The sequence below is a fragment of the Carya illinoinensis genome, chromosome 12, assembly GCF_018687715.1.
Source record: "Carya illinoinensis cultivar Pawnee chromosome 12, C.illinoinensisPawnee_v1, whole genome shotgun sequence".
NCBI lineage: Eukaryota > Viridiplantae > Streptophyta > Magnoliopsida > Fagales > Juglandaceae > Carya > Carya illinoinensis.
Window position 1 is genome coordinate 9822894 of NC_056763.1, and position 17763 is coordinate 9840656.

The following is a 17763-nucleotide window of genomic DNA, read 5'->3' on the forward strand; positions in this document are numbered from 1 at the left end:
TGTGGATTGAGCTTGAGAAGAGAACTTGCCACGCTCATTCACACTCAAGCAACTCATCATCTTAGATATATGGCTCTTTATCTCCTTGTTTTCTTCAACAACTACATAATCAAAGAATCAAAATTTTGATTGGTTTTACCCTGTGCCTCAATAAAAGCATGTAAAGTATCTTCTAAGGAGTTCCTAGAATAAGAAGATAATGTCTGATATGGTGTAGGGTAAGCTCTAGGTGGTTGTACAGGTTGCTGGTTTTCATATTTATAGCTAAAATTTGAGTGATTACACCACCTAGAATTGTAGGTATCAGAGAAAGGTGCATAAAGCTTCTTGTACATACCTAAGGCATTATATTGTTCCTCATACATTTCCCTCATTTTAGCAAATGTGGGGCACTCTTGAGCTAGGTGATCTACCCCACCACACACAAAGGACTCTACAGGAGCAACCATGTGTGTTGGCTTTAAATCCTTAGTTTTTAACACCTCTAACTCCCTAGTAAGCATCTCAACCTTAGCTTCTAGCTTATCCTCTTCCCTAAGATCGTAAATTCCAGTAGGCTGTGACCTATTTGTACTCTCAGTAGCACTAGGTCCAGTCCAAGTGAGCTTTTTCAGCAAGCTCATTAAGATATTCTATAGCCTCATCTGGATTATTCTGCAAAAAATCACCATTACACATCATCTTTGTTAATTGACGCTCTCTAGGTGTAAGTTCCTCATAGAAATAACTAACTAAGAGCCAATTCTCATACTCATGGTGAAGACACATACTCAACAACTCCTTAAACCTCCCCCAAGCTTGATACAAAGTCTCACTATCCTTTTGTGCAAAGGTAAAGATCTGCCTCTTCAAAGCATTGGTCTTATGTTGGGAAACGTATTTGCTAAAGTAAACCTATATCATCTCATTCCATGATCCTATTGATCTCAGTCTTAGTGAGCACAACCAACTCTTTGCTCTATCCTTCAAAAAGAAAGGAAAGAACATAAGTCTCACAACATCATCTGTAGCATTATGACCATGGAAAGTCATAACTACTTCCTCCAACTCCCTGATGTGCAAATAAGGATTTTCATTCTCTAAACCATGAAAGGTGGGAAGTAGTTGTATCATCCCTATTTTAAAATCAAGCTAACGAGTGTTGACTGGAAACATGATGCATGATGGAGTGGGTGTGCGTGTAGGGTGGAGGTAATCCTAAAGAGTTCTAGTGGGTTGATCTTTGTGTTCACTCATTTCTTTGGAACTAGATGGATTGTCAAATAAAGAATTTAAAAAATTTGATTATAACTCTAGCACAGGCCTACAAGCAAACCTACCCAAAGTGTCTATATATTTGTGCATGCAAGGGAAAAAAATGCTAAAAACTAAAAATAAATAAATAAAAATACTATGAAAAGGAAAGGAAAAAAATAATGCAGCAAGCTAAAAGAGGGAATGAAGTTATAGCCCTTACAAACTACTGAAGTAAAAATTATGCCTTGTGTCAATTCTTGCGCCGCACTCCCTAGCAACGATGCCAAAATTTGATGACGCCCAAACTATTACACGGTCGTGTCATATAGTTTAGGGTGTTGATCCATAGGGAGTCAGAAGAAACGCTACAAGATTCAAACTTAAGGAAAAAAATTAAATGACAATATGATGAGAATATGAGAATTCTACCTAAAGCATGTAATTAAAATGAGATTAGGGCACAGATAAGAAGGCAAGTAAAGCTTCGGGCTTCAATCAATCGGAGCCAATACTCTAACTTTTTCAATCCAAACTTTATACACAATTAAGAATTATAGCACCAAATTCCTAATTAGAAGATATGTTATTATGTTCATCAACTTTCTCAAATTTAATTCTAGAATCTATTCCCTCTTTACAAACCACGGTTTTTGTATATAAAAATAAATATCAAATCTAGAGACGACACTATGTTCACAAACAATAGTGTAGCAAAAGATCACATCAATGGTATGAAAAACTTGTTTAAGTCACAATCATATATTCATAATCCGATGGCTCAACAAGATCAAACTATAGCAAGATTTAATATAATTGTCTCAAATTTATAAAATCCAAAACAAATAGAGGAATTAAATCCTAAAATCTTAAACAATAAAACTTAATATATGAATTAAAATAAGTCAAAAAACTTTTACCAATCAATTTCAGCCCTAGGCTTTGCCCAAGAATTAGTTCTCCATGGGAGAACTCAAAAATTACAAAAAAATGGTATTTTTCTTCGTCTTGTTCAGATATGCCATCATGCCAAAGCCAAGCCAAAAAGATCTGCTCTTTCTCCCGTCCAAAAACCAACCAAAAGACAAAAAAAATTCCCCTTGTGTTCCATGCGTCTCTATTCTCCCAAGATAATGTTTATCAGTATTGCCTACTCCAACAACCCACAAAGACGTGTTGCATGCAACTCATATCTGCTACCTTTCATTGTGATTCCATTGCTAGACTCAGTGTCCTATGCGTGCCGCTCCAAATTGAAATGAAGTAAACCTGGTCCATTTCATTCGTAAAACCAAAATGTAAAAAAGGGCCAGTGGTGCTATCAATCTCTTCCCTTGTTGCTAGCCCTTTTCTCATTTTATTCAACAGCTCCTTGTCCCACTCTTCATTCCTTTCCAGCCTTTTCAAATATGGCTAACACCACGTATTTAATTTTCTAACAAGTCAAAAAGTGGAACAAGTCCACATAACACCAGTACAAGCTGCTTTCCATTTTTAGAAGAACTGAAGTTGCTGTGTGTCCTCATCTTTTATGGACTTTGAAATTAAATATAAAAATATGTGCTTAGAAATATCCCAAAATAAATAAAAATTAAATTCAAGAATATAAATTAAATCTTATGATTTCTATTCACATTTTAGCATTCTAGTCCATTAATAAAGTATTTCGAGTGCAATTTCATACACTAATCACTGTGCGACGTCATTGTTAATATAGTAGATGCATGTTAGGAACATTTAATCTTATATGTCATGAATGGGGGCATTTAACCTTGTGTTGCATGTCTCAATGCTTCAAATGTCCATCCGATCCCAAGCAGAATTTGGGGGTGTCACACTTATTATTGACTTTGATTGTGCATTCATGCCTTTACTGCCTTGCATGCATAATTAACCTGTATTGGAGTTTACTATTAACTTGATGAGATTTGTAATCAAATCTCACCGTGGTAGTCTCAACTACTATTCCTCTCGAATGGTAGGCTGTAACGCCCGTCCTTATGGTGGGTCTTTCAGAAAATGATTTTAAGAAAATAGACGGGAATTAAGGTTCTTGATGAAATTTTCTTTTCTTTCGTGCCAGGATACAAAAAACTCCATGTTTATAAATAAAAATTTGTTTCTTAATTTAAAAGGTTACAACAGAAAATATTAAATTTCATAATTAAGTCTCTCGTACAAAATAGCAGTACAAAATAGCATGCCTAGGCTTTCGTACTCTTCCCCTTGGGCTATGCCCGTCTTAACGTGTCATGCTCATCTTGTTATTGGGAGAGCACACATAAAAACTAAAATGAGTTGATGACTCATAAGTATGACTTCATACATTTAAAATATAATAACATAGGTTTTCAATCATGCATTCATCACTCCATACATATAATATACATAGCATGTATAGACATTCTGTTATTTTTAAAATGTTGTGAGGTGGGGTTTTTCTTTTAAACATGCTTTCTTCTCGTAAAACGCATTGCAATTTGCCCAGTCCAGTCCTTTGGTACCTTTTCCATTCCATTCATATGGTCGTTACGTATCTTCATACATCATGCATTCAGTCCATTCATTCCTTTTCAGTCTCTTCGTTCCTTTACAGTCCATTTAGTCCTTATAGTTCTTTCATTTGGTTCTTACAGTTCTTACAGTTTTTACAGTCCTTTCATTCATAAAATTCATTTTGAAAGCATTGGACATTTTAAAAAAGAAAAAAAATTCTTTCGTGGCATCGTTTTAAAAATGTTAGTTCGTGCATCTTTTTAAGCTTCGGTTCGTTTTCTTTCATGAACATACATACAATACGTACCACGTATAGCATCCATCCACATGCATACACTTACATACTTTGGGTGCGTGAAAAGAGGCTGCCAAGGAGGGCCGTTACTTACTTATACTTGAAAACTTATGTTTAGCTTTCTTTTCATAAAACGTGTTTCGTAGATAAAAGCGTCAGTTCGTAAAGTATTTTAAATAAAGAGCTTTTGTTTTCATCGTCATTTATTTAAGAAAACTCTAGAAGAGTATGAACGCAATACTTACCTGAACTTCATGCCATACTCATTCCATGCAGTCCATTCGTGTGCGTGTCAAATGGTAACCTACATGCATATACATAACCTTACATCATCATCTATCTAATACATAAACAACTATACTAAAAATAGAACTATGCTTCACTTGGAACACTCTCCATCCATCCCTAGGCTCTTACGTGCCATTTACTATGCTAAAACCTTTGAAATCTTATTTCTTAAAGTGAACCTGTAATTTACCTTAGGATTAAGACACTAAGACTTTTGTCTTACTTTTCTATTTCCACATTCCGACGCATGATTATGACCGACAGAGTCACGCGTTCCAACCTTAGACGATATACTCATCACTACCTTCATGCATCCTAGCCCATACTCAATCCTTATCCCATCCATGCATGCCACATGACTTTAAGCCAACTCTGAGGCTTAAATATCGTGTGACCATGCTGAGGATAGATTATCCATTCCATGAGGTAAACCTATCCGGCACACGTGTCTCACCAGAGGCACATATATCTTATCCCTTTTATCACCTAAGACTAATTTATAATCCAATGAATCCTCACTTGTATAAACAAGCTCCATACTCCGATACCAACTTGCTCAGACCTGGTCGATAGGACTCTTCCTACTTCCCGGCCCTGTACAAGTTCATTTCGACACTTAACAAGAGGACTGCATCCACAAATGCACCTCTATCACATTACTTAGCTCGAGACAAATCTCGAGTTACAACACGACGCCCGTAATGCTTCTGCTACACTACTATGATACTTTTCCACCACTTCACACATACTCTCAGCCATAAGTCAACCACAAGGTGATACCCATCACCTCGGACTACAGGAGAAGTCACAGCTACTTCGGGACACTGTTACACAGTTCCAACACTATACAATACACTCTAGGCTCCTCAACTAAGCAACCATCCATTTATACACGACATGCCTTACAGTGTATCGCTACACAACACAAAGCACATGCCACACGCACTCTCTTCACTCTATGCTACACATCACTACGGCGCACGTCACACGATGCACTACATGAAGTATGCTCCACGTGTACTTCCTTCACACACCACGCCACACCACAACTATAGCATACACCTCACGCCCATACTTCACAACACAGTCCACAACACTACATAATTATGCCCAACACTTTACTACACAGCCATACTTCACAACGAACTCCACAATATTAATAGCCCAGTCCACAACCTATTAACTAACATATATCATAAACAACGAGAGATAGAGGTTATACCATCGACGGGATAACCCATATGTCACTCATTGCCATTCACGATCAAGACGTCAGAGGAGTCGTACGTGGCAGTTACCATCGTGTATAGTGGCTATTAGCCACGAATAATGGTTATCCACCATGTAAAGTGGCGGTTTAAGCTTAGGAATAGCTAGGCGTGGTCTTGGAAAGGCTCAAGGTGGCCTCATGGTGGTCTGGGTCGTGAAGCACCGCGGCATCACGCCATGATCAGTGCACCCGAGAAAGAGTGAGGGTGCTTGAGGTGGAGGAAGGCGATGGAATTTCATGGGAAGCTAGGAGGAGGAAGAGGGAGGTTGGTGGAAGTGCTTGGTGGTAGGCGAGGTGGAGCACGGCTGTGCTAGGGCCGTCGGTGGTAGATCTAGGCCATGAGAGACCCATTTTCAGGTACACAGAGAGAGAGGCTTGTGGGGGACATGGAGGGGTGCTGGTAGTTCCTTGGTGGCTAGAGATCACGGTGGTGATGCTTGGTGGCCCAGCTGGCCATGCATGGCAGCACTAGGAGCTACGCATGGTGAAGCTGTTTTAAAAGTTTGGTGTTGATTATTAGCATATTTTAGTGGTTGTTTTAAGTATGTTTTTAAACTTAGAATGAGAATATCTTTGTTGCAAAACTTAGGTTTGATCATGAGTTTTGAAATTGGAGGAATTGCAACAAAAATAAGGAAAAAGCCTATGCAAGTTACGGCCCTTATAAAGTTTTTATGGTTTTGTTTACTATTAAATTTTTCTGATTTGATATTTGAGTTAAGGAAAAAATTTACATGAGGTATATAAATTTTGGTGATTCTTTAAGTTAGGATGCAAAATCCTTAAGTTAGGGGTAGAATAGTCTTTTTCCCTCATGTAAAGGGTAAAATGGTAATTTTTCTCTAAGTTGGTCATTTTTCCATATTTCTAATAGTTAGAGATTAATTTCTAACTTTTAGAAATCACTATTTTCAATTTCTTGTGATTGCACTTGAAATTGCTTAGAAAACAAGAAGACTGAGGTAAGTTAGCTTTTAAGTTACTAGTAGTTTACTTTATATGGGTGATAAGTGACAGAACTACAGTGTATATATGTATGTTATCATATATGCCAAGCCATGCCATACTAAATTATCACATATTTATCTGTTCTACAAAATTTATTCAGTCATGAGTTACTCATCTATTACACAAGATATTTTATCACATATTGCTATACATTACAAGTAAGTTATGTTAAGTATGTCATCTATTACATGTATATCAATTCATTTAATATTGACTGTTGCAAATATGTCATGTGAAATATGTTGTTTGTTACATGTTGATATTATATTATGAAATGTTTCTATCTCAAGTTACTCATGTCTTTCGAGTTATGTTCAAGTCATGTTATGCTACATCAGGGCTTCTGTCCTTTCATATCTAGTCACATTTCATCTCGAGTACATTTTGTGTATTTCGAGAAGAGTTTAGTCAAGTTACTCATGTCAATCACGACTCCAAGTGATAGGATGGGGTAATATCCTAGTGAAACTACTGTTCACGCTGGAGTATTTAAATAAGTGTGAAATTCCCTAAGTTGACGACATATTGTCGATGTGTAGCTGGTGAGGCCTAACTAGCTGGTCACCGGAGCACTCCAAGCACTAACGCCAATGGAGCCACATTTCATTTCAACAATTCATGTGGCCTCAACAACTGTGGAGCATAAAGTATGGGGTCACAGCAATTGTGGTGCATACATGACGTGAGACACAACAATTGTGACACGTAGAATACATAGGGCCACATCAATTATGGAGTATGTATTAATGCACTCATAGCTGGTCCAGATACCAATGTTGTGATGTTGTAATTGGTAGGGACACATGGCTATAGGAGACCCATGTAGCACCCAAGAAGTTGAATTTAAGCAGTTAAAGAAATAAGATTCCAAGTTCATGTTAAGTTAAGTTTCAAATCAAGTTCATGTTAAGTTAAATTTCAAATAAAGTTCATGTTAAGTCAAGTTTCAAATCAAATTCATGTCAAGTCAAGTCTCAATTTAAGTCCAATTCAGTTTAAGCAATGCAAATTCAATTCACGCTTCAATTTAAATTATGTCAGTTATGCTATGTTGTATGTCATGTTATGCTATGATTGCTTATGAATTTGATTATGCATTCATGCTTTTACTATCATAAATGCATCATTAACCTGTGTAGAGGTTTTCTGTTAACTTCTTGTGATTTGTAATCAAATTTCACTGTGATAGTCCCAACTACCATTCACCCGGAATGGTAGATCTTATTACAGGACCTGAAGGAGAATTGGGATTTGACCAACTGGACACAGGTGACCACCGATCACAAGCCAAGGCCCCACATCTCGACACGCGTGTATGCTATAACCCCAGTTGATATCGATGTTGATGTCCCAGAAACAGAAGGAGTTGGCATCATCCCTGGTACCCTCTAGACCCTTTTATGTTTAAGTTTAGCTAAGATTTGTTTGACTACAATTAGTAGTAGTACTACTTTATAACTAGCGTTAGGCAATGCTAGGCCAATATAATCTATAACTTGTACACTGTTTGATTCAAGTGAGTCCTTTTTTAAAAATAAACTTAAAAATTATGGTATCACACAAGAGTTCTGTTCGGAAGCTGAATTGTCATCCATGTGGTAAGAGTAATAATTCTCATTATGAGTATTATTGTTCATGCCAGTGTAAATATTAAATACTTTTTAGTGATATGAGGAAGGTTATTTAATGTTGATGAATAGTATTCCACACATTTGGAGAATTGTTTTGATTCTGAGAATACGATGGAATTTGTGTTTGGAAGAGTAAAGTGATTAGGAGAAGCTTTGGCCTTAGTAGGATTCATTTATGATAATCGTCTTACCCTGCAGCCAATAAATGGTTTCTTGCGAAGCACTGTCTTTAGATATGTAGATCACTCTCCTTTTGGAAGACTAGTATATGGGGAGTAAAATTTTAATCTTGAGGATTTATGTGAACAGTAGGAATAGATCATTTTATTTAGAGTTAGAATAAGAGCAGCTCATGATGGATAAAAGAGTTATGCCAATCATAAGAGAGAAAGTCTTGAGTTTAAGTTATTAACTGGTCAATTATCGAAATACCACATAGGAGGAGGAATGATTCATTGTGATTATGAAGGAGTAAGCAAGTCCTAGATAGATAGAATTCCTTGAGAAAATAGAGAAAGTGAATTTAGTTGTGTATGGATTAAAAATAAAAATAAAAACTTCAACTAACAAGGACACTTAAAGTGTCTCGCTTATATTTTTTTCTAAGGAAAAGTTTCAGAAGAGTATCTACTTGAAGTTTTAGATTTGGAAAGTATGTCGGTACAACTTCGCTTACTTTGTGGGGGAATTACAGTATAATTATTGATTAAAGTGATAGAGTTAAGGAATGACATAATCTCAACGGTAGATATATACTTGATAGACAGTAGGTTGGTAAGCAACATCTTTCCTTAACTTGTTGTTTGTTACTTGCGTCAATTTCGAGGATGAAATCTTTTTTTTTATAGGGGAGGTTGTACCAGCCTGCTAGAAATTTAATGGTGGAATTTCTATAGGATTTAGGTAACTCGTGAAAGCTCCATAAGTTTTCACGAATCGACCAATTACATAAATTTTAGTCTGTCAATATAGTTAGTATTATCACTCACTATAGTGTAAGAAATGCGATTTTTATTATTTGAGGTAGTTAGAATTGTCAAAATATGTTATGGTCTGTGTCATTAGACTCAGTTGATTATTTAGGATTTTATGGCACAATAACCCATTTTCATATTTTCGATAAGCGCACCAAGTACAGTGTTTTCAAAATCATAGTGTGGAATGTCTAAATTATGTTAAAGAAGTTTTATTTGGACACTTGGAAAGATCTTACCACACATGATTAATAGTATTAGACACTTGGCATCATGAGGAACATTGATGGATTTGAAGGATTCAATGTATGAGATCATGCCACCTAAGCAAAAACCCTGTTCCATCCAACCAATCAAATTGTGCCAAACCAAAGAAAATTTATACCCTAGTATAACCCTATATGATTGAAATCCAGATGAGAATCCAAAAGCATGGTTAAAACCGAAATCCTAAACGGTTTTATCCAAATCCTAAAGTTGACCTCAAAATCCAAACTGAACTGGTTTCTAGCATTATGTTTAATCGTTTGATTAAATTACTTTCACATGTTTTTAATCCTTCAAATTTATGTTAGAACATCATTATCCAACCTTTTTAACTTTGGATATTTGAATGAACTAAGAGAATTGAATTTGGGCTTGATAGCAACCCAAACCCTCTTAAAACCCCCAAATTGAGGCCCATTTGGTTTAGACCCATTAAGGCCCACGAATTTGGCCTCATTAGCATTGCTTTTTGGCTTAGTTTTGTACCCTCACTTGGCTGACCAGATATTTAAAAAAGGGACCTAGAAGGTTCTAGAAGGGATAAGCTAAAGGGGCCACCTCACTCTTTCAACTCAACACTCCACCATGAGGAAATATTTTGGGATAGTTTTGTCCACCTTTTTGGGTTACCAAGAGCAACACTCAAGCTCACTCTCAGCCCTTTATTCATCCCTCACTTATCCAAGAAGTCTTCCAACTCATTTCACAATCATCCCACCTCTTGTTCCCCATATTCCTTAGAAAGAAATCCAAAGACTCTCTTGGACAACTTTTAGAAGTTCTTTTGCATGCCCACTTTGAAACTTTTTTAAGTGTTTTCTCACAAATTTAACTCATAAAAATTGTGCCTTTTTTAGTCTAGTTTATGTGGATATCTTATTTGTTACATTTGAACATCATTTGGTCAGTCGAATGTTGTTTAAACCCTAGAAAGGGCATTCTGGGCGATAAACTGGAGACTATGTTGTATTTTAGAGTTTTTGTCCAATCTAATGGATAGATCTTGGTCCAGAATTTTTTATGAAATATTACTAATATATGTATATGATTATTGGTTGAGGATTTGTTACATGATTAAAGGTTTTGATGAAGGATTTTCTTAGATCTAGAAACATAGAGACTGGAAGAGGAAAAATAGTTTCTGTTTTGAGAAAGTTTAAATCTTTGGTGGTTTAACCTATTCCAATGGCTTTCATAATTTTATTGGAGGATACTAAGCCTCTTATATACATGTTAGAATATTATTTTGAAGATATTTTATGTTAATTTCAAAGATATGAGATTTTATGCAAAGAGATATTCGAATAGGCAAAAGTGCAAATGTTCTTGGCTAAATTTATGTTTTGGTTGATTTTTAACCATGTAATCTTGAATTAGAAGCTTGGATCTATTTTAAGACACCTTTTTAAACCATGTGATGTTTTGGTTGATTTTTAATCATATGATCTTGAATTAGAAGCTTAGCTCTATTTTGGGATGCCTTTTTAAACCATGTGATGTTTTGGTTTGAAGATCACACATTTATAAGTCATGGATCCAAAGGTTGATCAAAACAAGTTTGAAACCAAAATCTGTTTTTAAAACTTAGAAAGAAACCAAAAATTCCAAGTATTGTATTGGTGATTTTGATGACTTTTATTGATGATTCAAAATATAATTATTCTTACGAATATGTTATGAGTATGTTAGAAGAAAGATTTAGATTTTTGAAGTTCTTGGAGATGCTTGGAAATAGATCAAATCATTTGATTCAATGGTTTGCCCTTTTAGTTAAAAAGTTTGAATTCTTTTTTCTAAACGTTTGGTGTTGATGATTAGCATATTTTAGTGGTTGTTTTAAGTATGTTTTTAAACTTAGGATGGGAAGATTTTTGCGCAAAAATTTGGTTTGACCATGAGTTTTGAAATTGGAAGAATTGCAACAAAAATAAGGAAAAAACCTATGCAAGTTTCGACCCCTATAGAGTTTTTATGGTTTTGTTTAGGATTAAATTTTTTTGATTTGATATTTGAGTTTAGGACAAAATTTACATGAGGTATGTAAATTTTGGTGATTTTTAGAGTTGGGATGCAAAATCTTTAAGTTACGGGTAAAATTGTTGTTTTCCCACATATAGAGGGTAAAATGGTAATTTTGCTCTAAGTTAGTATTTTTCCCATATTTCTAATTTATAGTGATTAATTTATAATTTTTAGAAATCGCTATTTTCAGTTCCTTGTAATTGCACTTGAAATTGCTTAGAAAATGCGAAGAATTAGGTAAGTTAGCTTTTAACTTACTAACAGTTTACTGTATATGGGTGATAAGTAAAGGAACTACAGTGTATATATATATGTTATCATATATGCCAAGCCATGCTATGCCAAGTTATCACATATTTTTTAATTGCACAGAATTTATTCTGTCACGAGTTATTCATCTGTTACACAAGATATTCTATCATGTATTGCTGTACATTACAAGTACGTCATGTTAAGTATGCCATCTATTACATGTGTGATGACCCGTTTTTACGTGTATTTTCACTGAATGAGTTGTTTTTTAATTTAATTAATATATTAGTTCTTTTATTTTAAATTATTGTATTTTAAATTAGTTTTATTTTATTTGATGTGGTGTTTAATTTATTTTAGTCGTTTTACGTTTTTAAAATCATTTTCGGCGGATCAGTTTTTGGTTTCCAGAGTGAGGACTGGACCTCATTTTTTTCCCTCATCTTTTCTTTTTCTTTTATATTTTTTCTTTCTCTTTTTCCTTTTTCTTTCTTTTTCTTTCTTTTCTTCTTCTTTCTTCTTCCTTCTCTTCCCACGTGCCCGAGCTGCTCCATTTCTCCTTCCCGTCACTGACCCTTTGACCGTCCAGACCTGCCGCCGCCGGCCGGCGTGGTCAACACCACCCCCACCATTCGAACCCCCTCCAGCCGGTGATCACCCCCACCAATTTTCAGGGCCATTCAAGTCACGGCACCAGCTCTCCCTTCTCTCTCTGTCGCCGGTTGCTTTCTCAGCCCAGAACCGCCGTTCGCTGGTGACGTGGCCGACACCACCCACCCAGTTTTCTTCTCCTCCCACCAGTGAACATCCCCACCAAGTTTCACCTCCATCCGAGCCACCGTTAGCTGCCACGAGCTCCTCCAAGCCACACGGTTTTTGAGCTTTTTCGGCTCCGTCGTTCCACTTCCGGCCACAACCTCTTCACAAATTCTTTCCCTACCTCTTGCCGACCTAACCCACCCATTTCTGGCCTCGATCTGTTGCCGGAGCAGCTCCCACGAGCTCAACTCCGTTCAGCCCCTTTTTGGCCATCCACCGCCGTTTCCACCACTACCCACGGCCAAAGCTCACTTCCTTTAACTTCATAAACATCTCAAGACCCTTCCCTATCAATTTTGTGTCTTGGTTTGTCCCCGTTCGAAAGTGGGTAATTTATTACCCACGACCACAGTGTAAAATATACTGTTACGTTGTTTTTCCTCCGCCGTTTGCAACGTCGCGAGCTTTCGAAAAATATCGTATAGCGCTGTAAGTATTTTCCAAACTCTACTTTTAGATTTAAATATATTTTGCTCTTACCATAATTATTTATCTGCTGGTTGGTTGATTCCGGACTGAGTCCGAGGAGTTCGAGGGTCGGATGGATTGAGGACGGAGTTGCTTGGATTGTTGATTTGTGATTGGTTGGTTGTTTTGTGCATTGAGGTTGCATTTACATGGTGCATGCACGTGCATTTTATTTAATTGAGAAAATCATGTTTCATCGGCGTAAATGGATTTTCGGGTGCATGTGTATCACAACCCCAACTCGAGATGGGGTATTATCTCGGTGGAGCTCCTCTGTTCACTCAGGAGCGTAATATACTGAGTGATGTCCCCTGAGTTGTTGCTGGGCGACAACAAGAGCGGGCGGAATGGTAAAGCTCTTCATACCGACTCTGTGGCCCTTCGCTGGCGAGGGCTAGAGGATGCTTGGCTACGAACGCTCGGGACGCGAAACTGGGCATTGTTTAGGTGTCACACGCGTTGTCGTTACCTGTGGTGTGGCACAGGAGCCAGGGTGTGCGGATGACCCCTAGGGGAGGTAATTTTGCATACGGATTAATTGGTTATTGGTATGAGTTGGATATGAGCCAAATGAGACTTTTGGCGGGAATTGGAAAGTAATGCGTTTTTTGGGCTAAATGAGATTTTGGCGTGCATGGAAAAATATGTGTTTTATGGGTTATGTGCATTGCATTCTTTCATGCATGTTGTTTGAGTTAATATGTTTTTATCTATTGGTGTTTGGATCTTACTTACCTGCGGCACCATTTTTGGTACCGTAGATTTTGATGCAGAGTTCGAGGAGGAGGAGGAAGCTGAGCCCGAGGATACGGCTCCGCTGGAGTTCTGGGTGGGGTTATGCTTTATAGTTAGTTTTTAAAAGATATTTGTAGTTTGTAATATTTTATTATGTATGTTTTGAACCACTTTGTATTAAACTAAGAAAAATTCTGGTACTTAGTTATATGACTTTGCTATCCACTGCGTGTTTTTTCGTGCACATTTGTTGCTTTTACACACACTTGGCACTCGTCGATAGGGTAGTGACCCGTGTTGTCATCATCCAGACGTCTCGATTTTCCCGTGTCCATATGTGGGGATCTGGGGGCATCATAACATGTATGTCAAGTCATGTAATATTCACTGTTACAAGTATGTCATGTTAAATATGTTGTCTGTTTCATGTTTATGTCATGTTATGAAATGTTTCTATCTCAAGTTAGTCATGTCTTTTGTTCAAGTCATGTTATGTTACATCAGGACTTCTGTCCTTTCATATCCAGTCACATTTTGTCTCGAGTATAATTTGTGTATTTCGAGAAAAGGCAAGTCAAGTTATTCATATCAATCACGACCCTAAGTGCTAGGATGGGGTAATATCCTAGTGAAATTATTGTTCATGCTGAAGTGTTTAAATAGGTGTGAAATTTCCTAAATTGATAACATATTCTCAACAGGTAGTGGGCGGGGACCTAACTAGCTAGTCACCAGAGCGCGCTAGGCACTAACGCCGATGGAGCCACATTTCATTTCAACAATTCATGGGGCCACAACAACTATGAAGCATGAAGTATGGGGTCACAGCAATTGTGGCGCATATATTATGTGAGACACAACAATTGTGACACGTAGAATACGTGGAGCCACACCGACTGTGCAGTATGTATTAAGGCACTCACAGCTAGTCCAGATACCTGTGTTGTGATGATGTAATCGGCAAGTTATGCTATGTAGCACCCGAGAAGTTGAGTTTAAGCAATTCAAGAAATAAGGTTCCAAGTTCATGTTAAGTTTCAGATTAAGTTCATGTTGAGTTAAGTTTCAAATCAAGTTCATGTTAAGTTAAGTTTAAGATAAAGTTCATGTTAAGTCAAGTTTCAGATCAAGTTTATGTCAAGTCAAGTCTCTGTTTAAATCCAGCTCAGTTTAGGCAAGTCAAATTCAATTCACGATTCAATTTAAGTTATGTCAATTATGCTATGTTGTATGTCAAGTTATACTATGATTGCTTATGAATTTGATTATGCATTCATTTTTTACTGTCATGCATATATCATTAATCTGTGTAGAGGTTTTCTGTTAACTTACTGAGATTTGTAATCAAATCTCACTGTGGTAGTCCCAACTACCATTCACCCCGAATGGTAGATCTTATTATAGGACCTAAAGGAGAATCGAGATCTGACCAACTGGACACAGTTGACTGAGTGACGGTGTAACTTCAATGTTAATAGAGTTAACTTAAATTACTACTTGAGCTATGGAGTTGCATCTCCAGTACTCTTTTGGATCATAGCCATTTTGGACTAGTGTTGTGATCTTAGTTATTCAATATGTCTTTATGTATGAAGTATGTTTGAAGTATTTGCGATATTTTCAGTTTGGTGCACAGTATTGTTAAAGAAAAAAATATTTTTCAGTTTGGTGCATAGTATTGCTAAAGAAAAAATTTATCCGTTGTGAATGTTGCATAATGTTAGATGCATATTAGGAACATTGCATCTTATATGTCATGAATGAGGGCAGGTAACCTTGTGTTAAATGTCTCGACACTTCAAATGTCCATCCGATCCCAAGTAGAATTTGGGGGCGTCACAATTGTTTAATTCTTTCTAAGTTGATATTTGACTTTAGGACAAAATTTATATGAGAAATGTAAATTTTGGTTTGAAGCGTCGAGCTCAATTTCACAAGTTCGTTCACGTCATGTCAAGTTTTATGTTCAGTTTCAAGCTCAGTTGCACGTCACATTTATTTCACTTTCAGTTCAAGGTCAATTCATGTTCAGTTCATGTTTAGTTTTATATCATGTCTAGTTCACATAAGTTCAGTTCTTCTCATGTTAGTTCAAGTCATGTTATATGTCAAGTCATGTCATGCTTATTTATGATTATGATTATGCATTCATGCCTTTACTACCATGTTTGTATTTGTAAACTGTATGTTAAGTTATCTATTAACTTGCTGAGATTTGTATTCAAATCTCACTGTGGTAGTCCCAACTATCATTCCCCTTGAAATGGTAGATCATGTGCCAAGATCAGGAGATGCAGTAGAAGATCTGTGACCCCCCCCCCCCAAATTTCGTTTGGAATCGAATAGACATTTGAAGCATCGAAACATGTAAAGGTTACCTATCCTCGTTCATGACATATAAGATGCAATGTTTCTAACATGTATCTAGCATTATGCAATATTGTTAGCGGATAAATTTTTTTCTCTAGTAATACTATGCACCAAACTAAAAATATCACAAATACTTGAAACATACTTCATACATAAAGGCATAATAAACAGCCATGATCACAATAGTAGTCCAAAATAGTTGTGATCAAAAGAGTACTGGAGATACAACTCGATAAGTACAAGTAATAACCTAAATTAATTACTATGTCATCATTGACGCCACACCGTAGCTTAGTCGATCATGTTTAGTTGGTCGGATTCTGATTCTCTTTCGAGTCCTATAACAAGATCTACCATCCGGGGGGGAATGATAGTTGAGACTACTACAGTGAGATTTGATTACAAATCTCAGCAAGTTAACAGAAAACCTTCACACAGGTTAATGATGCATGCATGACAGTAAAAGCCTGAATGCATAGTCAAATTCATAAGTAATCATAGCACAACTTGACATACAACATAACATAGCTGATATAACTTAAACTGAAATGTGAACTGAACTTGACTTGAACTTGATCTAAAACTTTACCTAACATGAACTTGCTCTGAAACATAACTTAACATGAACTTGCCCTGAAACTTGACTTAACATGAACTTGATCTTAAACTTATTCTTTAACTGCTTAAACTCAACTTCTTGGGTGCTACATGGGTCCCCTAGAGCCATGTGTCCGTGCCGACTATCACATCACAACATAGGTATATGGACCGGACCAGCTATGAGTGCATTAATACATACTCCATAGTTGTTGTGGCCCCATGTACTTTATGTGTCACAATTGTTGTGTCTCACATAGTGTATACACCACAATTGCTATGACCTCATACTTCATGTGCCACACTCACTATGGACCCCACGAAACTGAATGTGGCTCCATCAGCCATTCCGGTGACCAGCTAATTAGGTCCCTACCATTACATGTTGACAGTATTTCATCAACTCAGAGAATTTCACACCTATTTAAATACTCCAACGTGAACAAAAGAGTTTCACTAGGATATTACCCCATCCTAGCACTTAGGGTCGTAATTGACATGAATAACTTGACTTGACTGTTGTCAAAATACACACACTGTACTCAAGGCAAAACATGACTGGAATACGAAAGGACAGAAGTCCTGATGTAACATAACTCGAAAGACATGACTAACTTGAGATAGAAACATTTCGTAACATGATATAAACATGTAACAAACAACATTTCATAACATAGTATCACATGTAACGGACAACATAACTAACAAGACATACTTGCAATAGTGAATATGACATGACATACATGTAATAGATGGCATACTTAACATGATGTACTTGCAATGTATAGTAATACGTGACAGAATATCTTGAGTAATAGATGAATAACTCATGATAGAATAAATTCTGTGTAATAGAAAAATATGTGATAACTTGAAATGGCATGAAATATATGATAACACACATACATACATTGTAGTTCCTTTACTTAGTACATATACACAGCAAACTGCTAGTAAGTTAAGAGCTAACTTACCTCGATCTTCATATTTTCTAATCAATTTCAAGTGAGATCACGAGGAACTGAAAATAGTAATTTC

At 36.6% G+C, this 17763-nt stretch overlaps 1 non-coding gene across 1 annotated transcript; it reads left to right on the forward strand.

The window, feature by feature from the left end:
* The first annotated feature begins 748 nt into the window (after positions 1-748).
* Positions 749-856, forward strand: LOC122290572. The gene has a single exon (XR_006236435.1). It is a non-coding gene; the product is annotated as a small nucleolar RNA R71 (small nucleolar RNA).
* Positions 857-17763: the final 16907 nt, after the last annotated feature.